This window comes from Peromyscus leucopus, chromosome 9 (genome assembly GCF_004664715.2).
Source record: "Peromyscus leucopus breed LL Stock chromosome 9, UCI_PerLeu_2.1, whole genome shotgun sequence".
In the NCBI taxonomy this organism is placed as follows: domain Eukaryota; kingdom Metazoa; phylum Chordata; class Mammalia; order Rodentia; family Cricetidae; genus Peromyscus; species Peromyscus leucopus.
In genome coordinates this window covers 4,031,171-4,052,248 of record NC_051070.1, presented here as the reverse complement: position 1 = coordinate 4,052,248, position 21,078 = coordinate 4,031,171, and the positions used below count along the sequence as shown (strand labels likewise).

Genomic DNA, 21,078 nt, shown 5'->3' with positions numbered 1-21,078 from the left:
CTTTGGCTTGTTGGTTGCTTCCACTTGGGATATGTATTTGTTATATACAAAAGCAGAACATAACAAGACACATAACAAGACCAAATACTCTTCATCCAGAACCCTTTGAACCAAACTAATCAAGGGTTCATTCCATAAGAAGGAAGGCTGATTGATCGTTTTCATGGCCTTTAAAATAACACAAGAAGCTTTGGAATCAGCATAAATACATTCTAAGTATTTTCTTTATCTTAATGATAGCTGGTCAACTTGAAACCTGGCAGAATTCTCGGTAATTCAGATTAACTGGCAGCTGTCTTATGGGCCTGCCAGCACCATTGGAGGTCTTCGGTGTCCACCCACGACGCCAGGAGGCTGTCTTTGTTGTCAGATCATGTGGTCTGAAGGTGCCAGAAGCTGGAGGTTGCTGTCCTGTGGGGCTGGGGGGCAGCTTGTATGTGAGGCCCTGTGAGCTGACCGTGGCTGTTGATTGTCTACAGCCTCAGCTGTGCTGATAAGGCAGCCATTCATTCCCCTGCCAATTTAAAGGCTGCCTTTGGTTATGTGCTCTTCAAACTCCCTGGCAGCATTCCACCAGTTGAGAAGCTTCATTGTTTCAGAGTATAAGAACGATTTGAATGAACATAACAGAGGCACTGTAGGCAGAATGTCAATATTTCAAGGAAAATGCCTATATTTTCGTACTCAGTATCTGTGGACTGGCTTTATAGTCTCATTTGAACTGTTTAGAAGGTATACTTTCATCAGATTCTTCCTTTAGGTGAGAGAATATCTGAGGCCAAAAAGGAGTGCCCTGATACTCTGTCAGGTTTGCACGTACTGTTTCTTAGAGGTGCATGAACGAAAAGATACCTGGCAGGAGGAATCAGGAATCACCCAGTATCAAGCCCTGATGACCTCTAGGACCTACAAGGCCAAAGATGTTGGTTGTCACAGAGTCCCAGGAGAAGCCATGGACCCCCTTACTTCTTATAGTAACTCTGTGATTGTATAAATACTAATAAAGCATGTGACAAATGAAAAATTTGTCACACAAGATCACTTGGACGGCCTACACTTTCCATGGTATTTCAATAGCTTTTGCTCGCACACTCTCTCCCAATTCATTAAGCATTGGATTTTAGGATAATTGTATCTCCTAGGTACACTGATGCATTGTTGCATTCTTCACATATTTCCCTAAAACATAATCTCATTACCTCTTGAGAACACCTTCAAGACATGCTAACCCACAAAAAGATGAAGGGCAGACTGCTTGAGAGATTTAATACAAAAGAACTTGTTCAGCATGTGTGTATTAGAAGGAAAACACGGGTGACCATTTGTGTCCTTGCAAAACAACACTCACACTTCAGCGTTTATCCCGAAGCCAACTATGGGCCATTAGCTTGGGAGCACAGATGACCCCAAATACCATTTTTCACTAGGTAGCAGTTTCATGACTCTAGGTCAAGACTGGTTTCACATACCTTGTGGGAGCATCAGCTTGGCAGCTTACAGCAGTTGGGAACTGTCTGGCCGCAGTAGGCTGTTGCATGAATCTTAAAAGTTCTTATTAATAAAATCAAACCTGAGTCAAGTATTGGGGTGAACTGGAAGATCAGAGAGACAGAACAAGCCACAGCTAACCTCACCTGGCCAACTTCTCAGCTGATCTTGTTTCCTCAGACTGGAAGATTCTGTGTCCTCATCCCAATGGCTCTCAGCTGAACTGCTGCTTGAAAGCCTGAAGTTGAACCAGCTAAAAGCTTCCTAGTTTCTGGTCTTCATTCCTTATATATCTTTCTCTTTCTGCTGTCACTCCCTGGGATTAAAGGCTCACTTTCTGGGATTAAAGGTATGAGTCACCATGCTTGGCTGTATCCTTGAACAGATGGATTTCTGCCTCTGGAATGCTAGGATTAAAGGCATGAGTGCCACCATTTTCTAGCCTCTGTATCTAGTGGCTGTGTGTTCTCTGCCCCCAGATAAATTTATTAGGGTGCACAATATTTTGGGGAACACAATACCACCACAGTAGGCCTCCGAGACTGATGACATTCCTAGCCCTTGGGTTGTCTATTAGGATATGATGGTTACCTACTAGTCACAGGGATAGATGTTGACTCAAACAGAGAATGGCAGTGACCAACTGTCAAGGGGGCTAAAGATAACCCAACATTTTGGTTTTGTATCTGCAACACTCCAAGCCTCCACACTCAGAAGTTCTGACCATCAGCCATATTATAGAATCCTTCACGGCGATGAGGCGTTTTTCTGGAAACTTCAGGTCACACTTGGCTTGCTTGATTTTATGTTTAGTATAAGATCTTCCTATTTCAAAGGTGCAGCTGCCCAAGATTTCCTTGTGCTTCATATTTACAGTTGTACAGTGACTGTGTTTTGTGCCTGACTTGCAGGAAATCAGGTACTAGTGAAACCAGAAAGGGGAAGTTGGCCCGACTCCCCATTCTAGAAACAGCCTCGTCTTTACTGTCTGCACAGAGGTGGATGCACCACGGACACCGGATGCACAGCCTGATGCTCCTGAGGAGACAAGTCTGTTCACACTGAAGGTCACATGGCTGCCAGCGGCGGAGCTCCATTTCTCAGGGTCTCTCTCACACTGTAGCCCTGGTTGGCCTCAGACTTGCTCCTGTCCTGCACCTCAGCTTTCTGCATGCCAGGGTTGTAAGGCAAGAGCCGTCACCTTTGACTAATCAGTGGGCTGGAGAGGTGGCTCAGTGGTTAAGAGCACCGACTGCTCTTCCAGAGGACTTGGGGTTCAATTCCCAGCACCCACATGGCAGCTCACAACTGTCTATAACTCCAGTATCTGACACCCTCACATAGACGTACATGCAGGCCAATGCACATAAATTAAAAATAAATTATTTAAAAAAAATCACCTTTTCCTCACTTACTACTTCTTATGCTCATGTTGAATCTGCCTCCTCCAGCCCTTGCATCTCAAGGGTTACTCTGTAGTTTGGCCCTGTGCAGGCCATAGAAACAGAGGCACATACGGTCATCTCAAATACTGAAAATGTCTGAGTCTCCTCTGCCTGCCTGTTCTTTAAAAGACAGATACCAACTAACCTACTGGGGAGAAATAGTGTGTGCCTTCCCTGCACATGCATGCCAGGACCTCAGGTTGTGACTCAGAACCAAAATAAAATGAAATAAAAATATAAAACAAAACTTGTTCACCCATACGGCAGTATTCATTGTATAATATTTTTAGATGACTGTTTTGTTTTTTCATAAATATAGGCAACGAAACATCGTCTCAGCTCAAACCTTAAATCAGGACAGTGAGGTGGTTAGTGTTAGCGTCAGCCTCTCGGCTGCTAAAACCAAGCTGGGGAGACAGGACACAGGTCTCTTGGGAAAGGCTGAGGCAGACATCTTTAAGTCGGGCTGGCAGTAATCTTCATTGAGGAAATGTGATCCTACAGGGAATCTAAAGTAATAGTTCATCTTCTCAAAGGAATTTCGGATAGTAGCCAAGAATACATCTTATTTTAGATGCGCAGTTTCTAATGTCCTTTAAACAATAGTGACTAACAGCGCCTTGCAGGCCTCCCTCCTGAACAATACTGAACAATACAATACATTTTAACATGTCCTTGGCCTATGAAAAAAGTATCAGCAAAGGTAAAAGGTATAGAACCAAACAATGTAGATACCTAGTCACCCTCTTCTAGAGATGATTGGGTGACTTTGATGATTTCTCTGTAGCCTTGGGAACTCTGTCTTGGGAGATTCTGAAGACAGGGATCTTCTCCAAGTTTCACAGTTTTGTAGCTTAAAGAAACTTCTTGTTCCACGTGTGAGTTTAAAGCTGCACTGTACTTAGAATCCAGCTAACTGGCAAGCCTATCTGCTCCCACTGATCCAGTTAAGGGGAAAGACCTTGTTTGCTTTCCCAAGTCCTTTCTAGATAGAACTGTTTTCTCTTGCTTTTAGCTTGGCTGATTCAGTCAGTAGCTCTGTCCAATATGGCAGCCACTGACTACATCGCCTCCCATGAAGCTATTTAAATTTATAGCCATTGAATTGAAGAAAGTATGTGGCTCTTAGCCCTAGCCAAACTGCAATTGACACTGGCTACATGTTGAATACTGTGTATCAGACAGCAGAAATACAAGCCATCTCCATCAATTCTACAAAAAATTACAATTCTAATATAACTTAAATTGATTTGTTCAGAAACAAGGACTAAGAACTCAGCTGCAGCATCCAGTGTCAAGAGTTCCACTTGTGTGGTCATAGATGGCCCCACTCATAGGAAGGCTGAGGCTGTTGAATGCTATCATAATCGGGCAAAACTTTTTTTTTCAATCTGTGTGTGTGTGTGTGTGTGTGTGTGTGTGTGTGTGTTACGTGTGTGTGCTGTGCTTGTGTGTATGGATGCACCTGTAACCCTGTGTGTGTGTGTAGTGTGTGTGTGTGTGTGTATATGTGTGTGTGTGCTGTGCTTGTGTGTATGGATGCACCTGTAACCTTGTGTGTGTGTGTGTGTGTGTGTGTGTGTGTGCTGTGCTTGTGTGTATGGATGCACCTGTAACCCTGTGTGTGTGTGTGTAGTGTGTGTGTGTGTGTGTGTGTGTGTGTGTGTGTGTGCTGTGCTTGTGTGTATGTGTGTACCTGTAACCCAGGTGTCATCCTTAGGAAGCCATTCACATTCTTTAGACAGGTCTTTTTGACCTGGATCGCACCAATGAGACCAGATAACTGTTGAGTGAAACCCAGAGATCTACCTTTCTCTGCCTCTCCAGCACCAACTACTATAGCACACTACCATACCTAGCTTTTTTTAGGTGGCTTCTGGGGTTCAAACTGAGGTCCCCATGCTTATGACGAAGCCCAGCCCACCATCTTGGTATCTTGATTCTTATTGTGGGGATCTTGAACATACACACTGGTCTTTTCAAATTATGTAGTTCCACCCTGCCCAGAGAAGGGTGGAAGTTGGCCATGAAATTCTCAGCCTCTTTTCTATGTAGATAGTAAAGACAAACAGTTGGCAAACAGGATGACATTGAGGAGCCTAGAATTCTTGGGGCCAGTTCAACAGAGACCCTTCAAGGGGACTCGGCTTTAAATAACATGTTCCCAGGAATGATAAAAAGCTTCTAACAGTCTGGAAACTCCGACATGGAGAGGAATGTGTGTTCTCTAACAGGTGTTCCGGAACATGGCTGCTTCTTTGCTCACAGGAAGCTTCCACTCCACCTGCCAGTGCTTGCTTTTATTCTCCATCCATGTGTTCCTTTATTTTATTCTTTTGACAACACACTCAATAAATACAAAGCATCTTTTTTGGTAATTAAATATTATCAAAAGACCTAACTAAAAAAAATGATGTGGCACATATCCTCTATTGCCACATGGGGAAAGCTAAGTTTACCCTGGCACTAACAACAGATGTGTTGGAACCAAAGGGAGTGATTAGCTACTCTCCTTGATTTTCACCATCACATGAAAACAACAAGAAAAAAAGATCCAGTCCCAAAAGATTCATGTACTGTCCTATGAAAAGAAAAGTCTTCATCCATACCAAATTATCCTTCCATTTTTGCCCCCCAAACATAATAATCAGGCCAAGGAAAATTAACACATGCAGTTGTAGTAGAAATAACAGTATGGCTAATACTGGGGTAATTTTCAGGTACCTTGAGAATTAATTGCATGATGGGTTATTTTTAGTTATGTTTGAATTGAACTAACATCTGCATTGTTGTATTCCCTGATTTTGTGTGGCCTAAGTCTGTATCAAATGGTGGGAGGAAGACACAGTGTGAATAAACTTCAAAGCCAGAGCCAGTAAAGTGAAAACACTTGCTACCTGTGGCAATTTGACTGAGAAATGTCCCCCAAGACTCGGGTATTTGAACACCTGGTCCCCAGTTTGTAGCACTGCCTGAGGAGGTGCTACAGCATGCTGGGGAGGAGGTATTTCACTAGGAGCAGACTGCAAGTCCACAGACTCATCCTATCTCCAGTTTCCTCTACACTTCCTGTTTGCAATTGGTGATGTGATCTCTCAGCTTCCTGCTCTGGCCTCTTCTAAAATACCTCTTCTGCCATTATGGACCCCCCCCCCAGAACTATAAGCTAAATAAACTCTAGCTTTTCATAAGTTATGTTTGGTCATAGTTTTTAATCACAGCAACAGAAAGTAACCAATGCACTCCACAAGCCTGATGGCCAAAGTTCAGTCCTTTGAAGCCAGCTCCCAAAACTGTTCTCTGACCCCCACCTGTACCATGGCATTTGCCTGAACTCATACATCATACACAAAATGCCCACACTCACACACACACATTAATAATAATAAATTCAGTTGGGCAGTGGTGGTGCATGCCTTTAATCCCAACACTTGGGAAGCAGAGGCAAGTGAATCTCTGTGAGTTTGAGGCCAGCCTCATCTACAAAGTGAGTTCCAGGACCGGCTCCAAAAACTATGCTGAGAAACCTTGCCTCAAAAAACTAACTAACTAAATAAATAGATAGACAGACAGACAGACAGACAGACAAATAAATAAATTCATCTTAAATTGCAAAGCCAGAGACATTTGTGCTGGGAGTGAAATTGTCATATAAAATGTGTTCTCAGTTTTCAGTGTCTTGTGGCGGAGGAGAGCTTGCAAAATGTGTACATCACCTACTGTCTAGGAAATAAAGACAAAGGAAAAATAATAGGAAAATAAGTTATTAGTCACAATGTATGTCAAAAAATCCTGGTTTTTTAAAACAAAGTCCTCCCATTTACCGAGTTCCTGGCAGCCAAAGACAAGAGGAAAACAAGACTGTAATATTGAAGTGTTCTTGTGATAGAAACAGCCGTTTGTAGTGGGTGCTTCGTTGGGTCCTCTGAAAAGCACACTGTCAGACGCAGCATATAACCCTACCACCTGCAGAGCATGGCTACCCATTGTTAGTGAGGTGGCTCCACTGCGTGGGTGTCTGTTACAACTCTTGTCGGTGTTACTGTTGATCGGATGGTTTCCATGCCTCCATAAGGGTCAAGTCTTGAAATACTTGGTTTAGGATTCCCAGGAAGATGAGAGCTTTGGTTTGCTTCAGCGATCAGGCTCAGTGGTAGCCTCCGTTGTGGTCAGGGAACATGAGGAGCTCCAGTGGCATGGTAAGCGAACTTCAGGGACTAACGTGAGGGGTGCAGAGTTCAGTGGCACCCAGATAGCACGTCACAGGAGTGTGGCATGGATGAACGTGCAAGCACAAATGATCAAGAGAGCAGGAAGACAGACGAAGGGCAGAGAGCAGTCCTCAGCACTGCAGGATTCAGTCCTAAACAATGTCCAGGGGGTGCTCGGGGATGGTGTCAGGCACTCAGCAGAAGCCCAGAGAGTCAATGGGCTCTAAAATTACCTTACCTTATGAAGCAGTTTTAGAATCCCACAGAAACTGAATGGAAGTATGGAGAGTTCCAGTACATCACCTGGCACCACACCCACGACCTCCTCCACAGCAGTGTCCTGAGCCAAACTGAGGTACTGTGTTAGTCAGTTATCCCACACCGACAAGTCAGTATCACCCAAATCCATCCTTGACATTAGAGTTCACTCCTACATCATGTATATGTTTGGGTAAATATCCAGTGATGCATATGATAAACTCTACCCATAGGTTTCTATCCATCGAAGATTCTAGTTCCTTGAAGCCCTGGATAGACTCAACATGAGGCTGTCTTCATTCAGGAAGGACTACTCAGGGTACGGAGAGAGTCGCTGCCACATCCTCCAGAGTCTCGTGGAAAATCCTCAGGTCCCAGCCAAGAGAGTGAAATTGGTGGTGTGTTCGTGTTCTCAGCTTGGGCTGTTGCTACTTACCAACTCCAAGTGCGACATTTTTGAATGCTGGCTTGGAATGCTATAAATTGTGGCAGGAGGTGGAACCAGCGTGTATAATGGAAAATAATGGAGTGTGGGAGAAATCTAATTAGGAAAAGCCAATTATAATCTTATCTCTGAAGACTGAGACGCTTAGGGAAATGAATTTTAAAGTTAATTAGGCAATAAGATACTGCACCATTTGCTCAAAATCTTTTACAAATTTATATGTTTGATTTCAAAGTGCAATAGCTGTACCTTTCAGGGAGTATATAGTTGTTTCTAATGACAGCATTGGAAACTGAAACCTGACAGAATGCCCGGATCAAAGTGGGAAAGCACACTCATTGCATGATCCCTGTACTAGTGGCATCACACGTACACACACACACACACACACACTACAGTGAAGGGATGAGCCCTACAATGACTATGCTATCACTATCTAACACGTATTTACTTATTTAACATGTTGCTCAAGAAATCTTACCAAATTCAGTAAAACAAGAAAAAGATATGGGCCAGGCGGTGGTGGCGCACACCTTTAATCCTAACACTCAGGAGGCTGAGCCAGGCAGATCTCTGTGAGTTCGAGGCCAGCCTGGGCTACATAGTGAGTTCCAGGAAAGGTGCAAAACTACACAGAGAAACCCTGTCTCAAAAAAAAAAAAAAAGAAAAAAGAAAGAAAGAAAGAAAAGGATGTGGTACAGATAAGAAATAGTAGACATTAAAGAAAAAATTACAAGTTCATATCTATTTGGCAAATCTAGAAAAATGGTTAGAAAAGCAATTTAACTAAAAATTAACGAAGTAAATCTACAGAAACTGGTGCTACATGTGGTCAATTAAATGATAATTCAAAAACTCACCCCCCCCAACACACACATGTCTTCATAAGAGAGATGAAGAGTCCATGTTGAAGGAAATCATATTCACTTGAGACTTCTTGACAATATTTTGCTTGAAAACATAATACTACTTTCTTGAATTTAATTCAATATCAAACAAAATGTTATTTTTAGGAAATTGATAAAATGATGATATAGTTTTAAACATAAATTAAAAAGAAATACCAGAAAAAAAGTTTATAACATAGGAAAAGGTCTTGGGTGCTCAGTTTTAAAATGGTTGCTGTGAAACCAAAATAATTGAGGTGAAAAGTGAGTAAAATATTACAAAGAATCAAACCTGTTGATTCTGCACAAAGTCAGGCTGGGTTACAGACAAGGTCAGACTGTCTAGACTAGAGATAGTCTCTTCATCTGGACAACGACTGCCATACAGCTGTGAGTAAGGAGAGCGTTCATCTCAGCGTAAGAACTGCTATGGTTTTCCTGTTGTTTTATGAGACGCAAAACTTGAGAAAAATGAGTCCCAAGAACCCAAAGGGGGTCATTCTACAAACTTGGTGACGCAGATAACTCGCAGTGAAGTCACGTTACTGACTTCCTGTTCTGCAGAGACACCCACTTCCGAGTGTGGTGTGTCCTGACGGACCTGAAGATGCAGAATGTTGAAAGGTGCTGCAGAGTGATTTAACAGCCTTGGTCAAGAGCTTCAGATGTGCTACCAGTCTTTGATGGGGTAATCTTAGTTCTAGGACTGGAACTCAAGGGGACAGGTAGATAGGAGTAAATAGGTTAGCTGCTATATCATATATAACGACTCAGATGTTGAATGGAGAAACTATTAAGTAAAACACAGTGTAGCCATAAGAGAATACATTAGGCTATAGACGCAAATAAATGACTATAAATGGTGGTTCTGCAAGATGGATCAACATATGAAGGCACCTGCCATCAAGCCTGGCCACCTGAGTTCAGTCCCTGGAACTCACATGATGGAGGGAAAGATATGGCTCTCACAAATTATCTTAGGACCTCCACATGCCGCTTGGCACAGGTACACACACACACACACACACACACACACACACACACACACACACACACACACACCCCTAACACTCATAAAATAAGTGAATGTACTTAAGAAAAGAACTATGATTGACACATTAAAATGAATGTTTCTATTCTATAATCCAAATTTTGCCAATTAAGCCCTGTGGATACCCATATGTGTCATATAAAATACAGTTACTTATTTCTGGATTTTTTAATAGAAGTCAAACATTTAAAATTACTTTGTTTAGAATATTATACTTGGTATTTATTTAAAATTTTATTTAAAAACAAATATCAATTATAGAAGCATGCTGGTCTGTGGGTCTTTGTGTTAAAATGCACACTTGCAGCAGAAGATCAGAACTCTGCAGAGCCTGAGAGAATTGTAGGGCGGAGCGGAATGTATTAACGTCCACATTTGTTGTTCTTAAGCTACTCGGGGGGCGTAAAAGCGGCCGGGGTAAGAACTGGTGGTGAAACAAGTAATAGACATAGAATATTCAGCAGTCTGTGAGGAGATTAATTTTGAGAAAGAACCGATAGAGAAGCTGCAGTGTTGTGTGGCGCCGAGATCTCTGACCTCTTAGCCCTGGGCACCGGGACTGTCTCCACGGAAGAGCAGCTAACACTGACTGCTGGCACGTGGGAGTGTATTTTCACCCAGGGTTGTGTGGAGTTAGTCTCAAGGAGTGGCGAGGGGAAGAGAGCATCTGGATTTGGCAGACAAGAGTTGAAGGGTCTGCAAAACAGTAAACCAAGATGGTGAGACCGTTGGTGCAGCGCACGGCGGGAAAGCTTCTGAGGGACCACTCTCCTCATCCTCATGGCTGGGTGGAAGCAAATTAGCTAACCCGTGCTTGCGACATGCTCTAGTCTCAGAACTTCTCAGAAGGCTTTAAAAATATTACAATCCTAAGGATTAAAAACGAAGAACTTTCTGCCTGGGTTTTGCAACATGCTAGACAAGTATGTCAAGAATTATTTGCCAAAGATAAATCAAGTTGAATTCACTTTTGTTGAAATGTTACATGCCACTTTAAAAAGCAGAGGAACGTATCAGAAAACCAAACATATAAAATCCTGAATGCCTACTGCCTTCTGGCTGAACTTAACAGTTTCACGTTGTTTTAAAGATCTATTTAGTTTTATTTTATGTGTATGTGTAAGTGCCTGCATGTATGCATGTTCATCTTGTGGGTGCCTGGTGCCCTCAGAGATCAGAAGACAGTGTGAGATCCCTGGACCTAGAGTAGCTGTGAGTTCCTCTGTGTGGGTGCTGGTTCCTGAGCCCAGGTCCTTCGCAAGAGTAGCAGATGTTCTTAACTGAGCCAAAGTCTCACTGTGAAGTCCCAGCTGGCCTGGAACTCACTATGTAGACCAGGCTGATCTCAAACTCAAAGATGCAACCAAGTTGACTCTGAAGATATCCCGGGTCCCTTCTCCTGCAGCTTCCCTCTCTAGCCTTCTGTTCTGAAAGTCCTTTACCCTAGCTCATTTAGACATTCTCCTATTCATCTGCTCACCTCTGGAAAGAGCTGAGTTCTTTCAGAAACCTGAAAGCTTTCTCCCTGATCGAGTGTTGTAGATATTTGTTATCACACTGTCTTTCAGAGACCACTGCTCTTTGTTGCCTGGTTTCCAGTGCCTTATAAGTCATTTCTTGTTCATTGTTATTTCACTTTTGCAGTAAGCAAAATCTGAGGATCATTTTTCCTTATGTGACTCCTAATAATTCAGATATATTTTACTTTTCCCTCTCTACGTATTCCTTTTTGTCTGTGAAAGCAGAGAGAGGAGAGAGACAGAGACAGAGAGAGGGAGGAGAGAAAAGGAAGGGAAGAGAGAAGCTATTTGAGAAGCTATTTAGGATTGATTATTTTTGCCAGTTTCATTTTAAAATCTTTTATCTTGGAAGCTGTGCCTACCTGTAGTGTAGCCACCCAGGTTTTCTTCCGTATTGTCTTTACAGGAAGCTGATGCACACTTCCTCAACAATGCCTCAGCTGAAGATGACTTTGGTACTATGTAAATTCCTTCTCACTTACAGCCTACCTTTCATGCTGAGCCCCAAAACATTGTGCTTGCTACTGTTCACATATACATACCCTGATACGTCATGCTTTCGTTGCTTCTGAGCTCTTCCTTGACGTCTGACCTACCATTGAGGCCATTCTTCCTTGTCTTTGGAGATCCTATTTAGACTACAGCTGAACAATTCCCGAGATTTTGTCTTTTTTACTCATTTTTTTTATTACTGTGCTTTTTAAAAAAAATTTTGTGTTTATTCTGTATTTTCACTGGACTTAGAATTCTAGAGTAGCATTTCTTTCTTTTTCCAGTAAATGGGAGATAGCACATATTACATTATAATACTATTCTTTTATTTATTTTTTCCTTTTTGGTTGTTTCAGGATTGTTGAGTGTTTCCTCTTCAGCAGCTTGGGGCCTAATAGCTCTATTATTTTTTTAATTAACATTTATTTAGTGGGGGAAGGCACAGAGGTGCCATGGCTTGTATGTGGAGGTCACAGGACGACTTGTCACTTCTCTCCCCGCCCCATGTGGGTATGAGAATGGGTCTCGAGTTGTTGAGCTTGGCAGCAACCTCTTTACCACAGTTCTGTGTTCTTCAGCCAGAGCTATCCTAATCCTGTGAACCGAGTTATTAACTCCAGCCACTGTACGCTTCAGTTGAAAACTTCTGTTTGGCCCCTTTAGACTGTGTATCTCTTAAATGTTACTCAGTGGCCCTCAGTTCTCTGCCAGCATTTCGGTCTTACCTTTGGTTCCCCCGCCCCCCCCCATCTGTGTCTGGCCATTCTTGCGACAGGAGTCCTGTGTGTCTGTTTCTGTTGCTTGTTATTTCTGTTTACCTTCATCCAAGGTGTCTTGTTCTTTTCCTCTCACCAGCTGTCTTTGATGTCTAGACAATGCACTTGAAAATGTATTTGTGTAAATGATTTGATGATGCCGTCCAGCCAGACAAATGATGCACTAGCAACCCACATTTTATTAGCCACTTTCATGAACTAAACTTTTCTGCATTAGACAGATGACTCGAAACTGGATTCTAGACCACCTGGGACATGGTTGACTTCTGGTTTATTCTTTCCTCTAGGCTACAACTCAAAGCAAAGGGCTTCGTAGGGCTTCTGCTCTTGCCAGACTCTAAATTGCGGTCTTCTGTCCACAGTGCACTGGCCAAACCCTCAGCAGTGTCAAGGGAGGCATCAGATCGCCGTCTCTGTCTGGGTTTCACCCCGTTACACCCATTGTCTCGAGGTTGTACATCCACCATTATCCTCACGAAGAGTTACGATTCCCCAGATTGTCTAGTTAAACTCAGATCAGAAGCTGGTCTGAATTTAGGTAATGTTTAAATGTTTAATTTTCTTTGTTCTTATCCATGGGGTTGCTATTTATTTATTTTTTCTTTAAAAATTGTCTGCATTTCCAACTGACTTTGAAAATTAATCTCAAAAATGTTCAATTCACAACATTTCCTAATAGTCCATCTACTTTTCAAGTTGCCAAAGAAATATTTTTGAGGAAAAAAATATACTACTAGTAATTAAAATATGATTTGATAACACAGATAGGAACAAGTCAACCAAAAATATCAAAACCAAACCAAGGTTTTTGGTGAAATTTAGGCTCCTTTTGCCTGTATTCTTCTTCTAAATGAACACTTAAAAATATCGCTGTAGGGCTTGTATTAGTTATTTTTCTGTTGCTGTAATGATATACCAAGATTAACTTTTAAAAAGGATTTATCTTATGGTCTCTGAGAATTAGATACCATTAATGTTGGAAAGGCATGGTCCAGTGGCAGGGCCTGGAGCAGAGAAATCACATATTGTCTATACACAGGAAGCTGAGGAACCTGGAAACATGGCAAGGTTATCAACATTCAAAGCCCCCTCTACCCTGTGACATACTTCCTCCAGCAAGGCGATACTTCCTGAAGGTTCTATAACTTCCACAAAAGGCACCCCTAACTGGTGATCAAGTGTTCAAACTCACGAGCCCGTGGGAGACAGTTCTCATCCAAACTGCATGGGACTGGGGACACATCTCATTACTGAACACTTTTCTAGCATGGGTGAGGCACGAATTCAGTCTCTGTCTCTCTCTCCTGCTTTCTCTCCCTCCCTTCTTCTCTCCCTAATCCTCCCCATATACAATCACACAGAAAGCTTGTTAGCAGAGCCACACCATCAACCTCTCAGATGTTTTCAGAAGTTCTACAAGTAACTGATCCTGGTTAGAAACAGATGCCACCGGAGCTGCCGCGTGGCATCCAAAAGGTGGGAATTTGAAGTTTGTACTTTTCCGGTTCCTTTTACACCTCCAGGTCAGTACACGACCAAACAGCCACACTCATAAAATATTTGGAGGGGGAAATCAGGCAGTCTCCTACTTCCGTGCTCGGAGGCCTTTCTGTTACCTGAAGCAGCCACTTCAGGTACTGGGTCATCTCCAGCTCTGCGGCTGGTCTCATACAGGTTATGCGGTTTCCTGGGTTACCTGTGGACCTGGCCACAGTCAGAACGTAGCTTCCTAATCCTCAGTCTCTGCTCTTGGGGCTGGACTTTCTGATTCTCCAGCCTCCCAAGGAGAGCAAAAACAGAAGTCTCTGTGCTGAACAAGTTTTATGTCCCAATCCCAGGAGCTCAGCCTCAAATATGTTCTGTATACTTAAGTAAACCCCGGGGAAACTGGATTGCTTGCTCCCAGCTACATTTGACCTTTGACAGGCATGGTTTCCTGTGTGACTAAACTCTAAGGACTTAAGAGGGCTTGATGAGAAGTGTGTCACAGAAAGATAACTGGCTTACAGAGGGCCACCACGGGACAGGTTGATGAGCAGGATGAGTGGGTTTTGTTTGACTTCCCTCAAGCTTCTTAAATCAGTCAACTCCTCCGTGCTCCCTCTTATAAGCAGAACTCACCCTACCTTAAATTACTCCACATTGTAAAAACACTGGGTTTCCAACTGTTCCTTGAGGATGGAGGATGCCCGAACACCTGGGAGGACACTTAAATAGCACCATGTGTCTAGCACTAGCCATCCAGCACAGACTGGTGAATGACTTACCACTGGGAGGAAAAGGGTGTCACTATAAATTCGCTGGGTAAATGGGGACTCTGTATTCACCGGCATATTAGAGCCGTATCTTGAAAACCTGAACCAAGAACTCATCAGACTCCCCAGACCAAGGAAAGGCTGTGACTCCCTCACCTGGTCCTCATAAACATGAACAGCTAGCATCGTGAGGTCCCACTGGCTTGCCGTCTGACAGCCTGGCCCAGCATCAAGGGACCAGCGTTCATAGGGAACTGAAGTGTCCCAGGTTAGTTCAGTTCCTATCAGGTTCCCAGGTTGGCCTCCCAGCCTCCCTGCAAATCCTTGTTTCCTTAACCCTTCTCTTGTAGCCATTTTGTAACCGGTATATACACATACACTGTGTGATGTGTAATGTGTGATTTGAAATTAACATTAGTAAATAAGTTTGGATCAAAGGAATCTGTTTGACCTTCCTGGCTAGGGCCGTCAAGAAAAGTGGGAGTATCTGGGGAACTGCTGCCAAGGAAGCCACCATACCTTGTGAATTTATTTCCTTCCCCCAATACTCAAAACTTTCTTAAATAACAGTAAGATCTAGGGTTGGTGTTTTGTGGCCACAGCTAGCCCTTCGGCCTCTGGAACACTCCAACTTCCCCCCTTGGAGAGGATATAGGACTCAGTGTGGCTGTGTGGGGTTCCTAGGGCCTTGCCAAAATGCCAGCGCGCCTCTCGTTCCTCCTGAGCACCAGACAGGAGCACGATGCCATGGAGACTCCAGAGCCAGCAGGATCTTACCCCAGCCTTGAGGAGGCGACATCAGGCTGCTCCCCGGCAGTGCGCTTCAGCGTGGGCGTTTCCAGACTCTGCACATCACCTGTGACCATCTCTTCTCTCCTCTCAGCCAGGAAGCTTCATCTTTCTGATCATCCGGGACAGGGACAGACGTGGCCGGTTGGTGTGACTCATGAATACATCTTCAGAACAACCTGATTGAAGGTGGACTTGGTTCGTTTGGACAGAAACCTGTACAACTTGACTAGCTCCTGCGGGTAGATGTCCTGGCTGTTGGGCTCCTTACACTGAACTTTTCAGTTCTTGTTGTGGCAAATGTCAACACCTATGATGGTGTACTGTAAATTTATTTTTATTCAATAAATTCTAGCGTTGTGGAAAGACAAAAACATGTTTGTCTATGATTCTAATATAGCATGTTCATGACACTCTGTTGTCAATGATGAGATCTGTACTATTTCAGTCTGAGACATTCTCAGTACCTCATCTACAAACAGGTGGCTAGGGGTCATTTTGCTCCATGCATATAGAAATTACGGATAGGTAAGAAATGGCTCCCTTCATGTTGTTGGTCTTGAACTCCAGGTTCATACAGGCTGAGCTTCCAAGCCCCAGTAGCTTGCACAGTGTTAACCTTGAGAACCAAAGACCTGTGGCTGTATGCTAACAGCCAGGGTTGTAGTTGTGAATGAGAACTCCTGGAAAGAAGCTGTGAGATCAAAGACTGATGGACTAAATAAAACTCCAGTGAGGTTCAATGCAGGACCAAATCATCTTGGGCTGTCTTTAGGGCCCTTGGTGGCCATCAATGCCCATCCTCTGTGAGTGACCCAACATCTAGGTGAGCATTAGACAAATCCTTTGGAATGTTCAACCAGACCACTAATTTCCACCAAACAAAGGGTGAAGAACGTTCTCAGGTAGTTCTGAGGCCTGTAGCAGAGTTTTTCCCAGTTTGCTGGACCCCTCCCACTTAATGTACCCACCGGTGTATTCTAAAAGTGTGTCGATTTATGATTTTCTTGGTTCTGCTTCTGTGAAAATCTCATGACTCTGCTACCTTGTTAGAATACAGTGTTTGGGAGAACACTGAGTCTGTGTTTCTAGGCCATGGTCACTCATGGTTTGCTTCATAATAAAACATCTCTTTTCTTCCCTTGAGGGGAGGAGTGCTGTTTCCTTCCTTGACACTACTCCGCTAGGTTGGAATACAGCTTCCTCGAGGCCTTTATGAAGTATTAAAGGCTGTGGGCTGACATAATGGTGGTTAAGCTAGTTGCCAAAAGAGGAAGCACTTTATTGACAGCTCACTCTCAAAGCAACCTCACACAAGGGAGGGGACTGATAGCTGCCAATCACGTTAAATCAACTTGGCCACCAACTGCTTAGCTTGCCTGAATATAAAAAGATACTGTAGGGCCGGGGGTATAGCTCAGCTGAACCCTAACACTGCATGAAGGAGATGTGGGGGTGTCTGTCTGTAACCCCGCTATGCAGGAGATGGAAGCAAGAGGGTCAGAAGTTAAAGGAAATCGGCTTTCAGCTGCCTAGTGAGTTCGAGGCCAGTCTGGGCCACAGGGCTGACTCAAAAACAACAAAACTTAATGCTTAAAGTAAAGACCTGTCATTAACATTAACATTCTTAACAGTACTTAACAGTTCTTTACTCCGAGCCAGAGTATGCTTAGGGAGAGCTGGGTCGCCCTGTCTGTCTGTCCTGCTTCCTCCCACACTCTCTGGCTCCTCATACCCTCTGTTCACACCACTGCCAGGATGTGAATGCAGGATGGCAGCAGTGGTCTTCAGCACTGCTCTAAGACTTACTTCCCAGCACTCTGAACTCTTACGGCGTAAGCACGCTGTCAGAAACAGGCCTGAAACCTTCCACGGGGTCAGAATTTATTAAATAATAATAAATTCACAAAGTAAGGTGGTTTTAATGGCAGCAATTTGCAAGATACTCCCATTTTCCTTGATAACTCTGGACAAGGGTAACACCAGTTCTTTTCATTCCAATCTTAATTACTAATATTAATTCTCAGATCATGTGTTAGACATCACATAGTCTCTTTCTCTCTCTCTCCCTTTCTCTGTATGTGAGTGTGTACCTGCAGAGGGGTGTGTGTGTGTGTGTGTGTGTGTGTGTGTGTGTGTGTGTGTGTGTGGTGTGTATGTAGGTTACAGAGTTACTACAAAGGGTTAAAGAGATAAGGAGTTCCCAAGAGGCCTTGGAGGCCAAATCAACAAAGCCAAAAGAGGTATATGCATCTCCTCACTGACAGGATAATGAGCTAACCAAGATGGAGGAACTGCTGCTGTTGTGGGTGACGTGGGTGATGTGGGCACCGGTTTGTGAGGGAAACTACAGAGCTGAGTCCCGCTGCAGAGGCGAATGGACAAGACCAGGTCTTGATGAAGGAATGGGACGGTGGATGGATGGCAGGCCCTGACTTGCAAACAGGCGCATGGGCTGCTAGCAATGGGAGCAGGAAGCAGCAGCAGCAGCAGCAGCAGCAGCAGCAGCAGGGACAGCCCACCCGCAGCCTCTGGGGCAGTCTGGACTCTGCCTGTTGTCTCCGGATGCGCACTCCATCTGCCTTGTCACGGTTGTGGGTGTCCACCTCTTAGTGGTCCAGGTCAGGGAGTTACATTCTTTCCTGGGCCCAGTAAACTCCCGGGCCTCATTTTTTTAAATATGATTTTAATAGACTCATGTGCTCTTGCAGCACCAATTCACGCTAACAAATGTACAGGGCGGCACCCTCTACGCTCTTGGAAACAAGTCATTCATCAGTGGGGGTTGCATGGGTGGTGCCAGACAGAGGGTACCGCTCCTGTGTCCGCACAGATGCAGAGGTGGCCCTTAGCCAGAGTCAGGGTCCCCATTGCCCATGTGAAGAGCCAGATGTGACCACACAAGTGCCTGTAATCTCAGTGTGACTCCACCAAGAGGTGGAAAGTGGAGGCAGGGACTCACGGCCACGCAGCCTGCTGTGTGCATCATTAACAGAAACAGTGTCTCAAAAAGAAGGTGGAGCCGGGCGGTGGTGGTGGTGGCGCAGGCCTTTAATCCCAGCATTCGGGAGGCAGAGGCAGGTGGATCTCTGTGAGTTCGAGGCCAGCCTGGGCTACATAGTGAATTCCATGAAAGGCGCAAAGCTACACAGAGAAACCCTGTCTCAGAAAACAAAACAAAAAAAAAAAAAAAAAGAAAGAAAAAAACAAAAAGAGAAAGAAAGAAAAATGAAAAAGAAAGTGTCTCAAAAAAAAAAGTGCAAAGACCCAAGGTTGTCTTCTGACTTCCACAGGGGCACTACAAAACACACAGCTTGGTGTCCACACATACACACAGAGAATGAATGAATGAATGAATGAATGAATGAATGAATGAATTTTAAAAACCAGAGTCTCCCGGGACAAGGCAGAGTCGGAAAACCCACTGCATTGCACATACAGTAAGCTAGAGCGTGGCTCCTCCTTCTGAGCCTTGGCTGTGTTTCAGCTGTTTCCTGTCATTTGCTCCGCCCCTCCTCCACGCCCCGCCCCTCTCCGCCCCTCCACGCCCCGCCCCTCCTCCACGCCCCGCCCCTCCTCCACGCCCCGCCCCTCCTCCACGCCCCGCCCCTCCACGCTCTGCTTACCGCCAACAGCAGCACCCACCTAGGAAACAGACTTCTCTTGTGTCTATGTATCTGCGTGAGTCCGTTCGTGCCCCTCATATACAAGCTGAGTACGCTCCTCTCTTGTTTCTATGGTAACTTTTTCGCATCCTTCAAGACCTGAGACAAAGACTTTTTTCCCTCAGCGAAGCCACCAGGGGAAGGATGGCACTTTCCTGAGTGTTTTTACGGGATGGTCCCTTATCACCACTGTGACGGCCATCGCTTCTGTTAGTAAGACAGGAGGAAACGGGTTTTATAGTCAGCACAGAACACGGTTACTGATGCCTAATCAGTGAGCAGAATGAACGACTAGTCACGTCCGGTGTGAGCCGGATCCTGGGCTCTTTTTTCCTACACTCTCCTGTTATCGCCTCTCTTTACAAACTCCCTGAACTAAGTTAATTGCTCCATTGTGCCAGGGTCTTTGGTCTGTATTGTAGCATCTACACTTTCTTGAGCTATCAGTTTGAGGCAGGCTAAAGAGACAGAAAGAATTAAGAGACTCAAGAAAGCAAAGTCTCCCCTCCCCAAAATCCTGGAGTCTAATTTGTGTTTCCTACAGCAGGAGTCAAGAAACTTCAAGATAAGTGATAAAACTCAAACCGGCCTATAGAGAGAGGCTTGGTTTTCTAGAGGAACCTAAAACAAAGAAACCTGGAACAGGGCTGGAGAGCAGGCTCAGTGGGTGAGAGTATTGGTTGCTCTTGCACGGGACCCAATTTCAGTTCCCAACTCCCACACAGCAGCTCAACCCATCTATAACCCTGGGGGACCCAATGCCATCTTCGGGCCTCTACAGGCTCTGCACATATGTGTGACACATACCTACATGTAGAATAAACCACTCATGAAACTTTTAAAAATTAGAAATATTCTAAACAACAAAAACTATGCTTCTATAGGTCTATAATGTTTGTTTCCCTGAGCTTAGCTATACTTTTGCACTTTTATAACCAAGCCCAAATAACGCACCTCATGAAATGATCTTTCCATTTCAGTCACAAAATAAATTCTTTAAGATAAAAAACATAAATCACCAGACATTTTAAAATAGTTTTTTTTTAATTTATTGGATTTTTAAAACATTGCTTAATTTTAAAAGTTTGTTATAGATTATATTCTTTGAGCAATATAACTTAGACCCAGAATTGGGCCAGGCATGATGGCTCACTCCTATAAATCCAGTACTTGGGAGACTGAAGCAGGAGAATTGCCATGATTTTGTGGCCAGTTTGGCCTACATAGTGAGTTCTAGGTCAGCTTGAACTACAGAGTAAGCCTCGGTCTCAAACAACAAAAGAAAGACACTGAACCCTATCTACAGCCACGATAAAAAATGTCTAAGTAAAAACATTTTAGTGTGATTTTCTCTTAACAGGCCTGCACTATCTTGGAAATGCACATCCTCCTTTTCTTAAGCCTCTCTCTAAATTCCTATGCTGAAGTCTAGAGCTTGTGATAATCCATATCTCCACCTATGTGATAATCCTTATCTCTCCCTGTGTGATATTCCATATCTCTCCCTGTGTGATATTCCAAACCTCTACCTGTGTGATATTCCAAACCTCTACCTGTGTGATATTCCAAACCTCTACCTGTGTGATATTCCAAACCTCTACCTGTGTGATATTCCATATCTCTACCTGTGTGATATTCCATATCTCTCCCTGTGTGATATTCCAAACCTCTACCTGTGTGATATTCCATATCTCTACCTGTGTGATATTCCATACCTCTACCTATGTGATATTGCATATCTCTACCTAGTAAAGTCACACTTTGCCTCACCTTGACTCATCTTGCAATGCCTTTC

At 43.9% G+C, this 21,078-nt stretch overlaps 1 pseudogene; it reads right to left on the bottom strand.

Moving 5' to 3' along the window:
• Positions 1–15,149: 15,149 nt before the first annotated feature.
• LOC114692504 lies at positions 15,150–18,489 on the bottom strand (annotated as a pseudogene).
• Between the last annotated feature and the right edge of the window lie 2,589 nt (positions 18,490–21,078).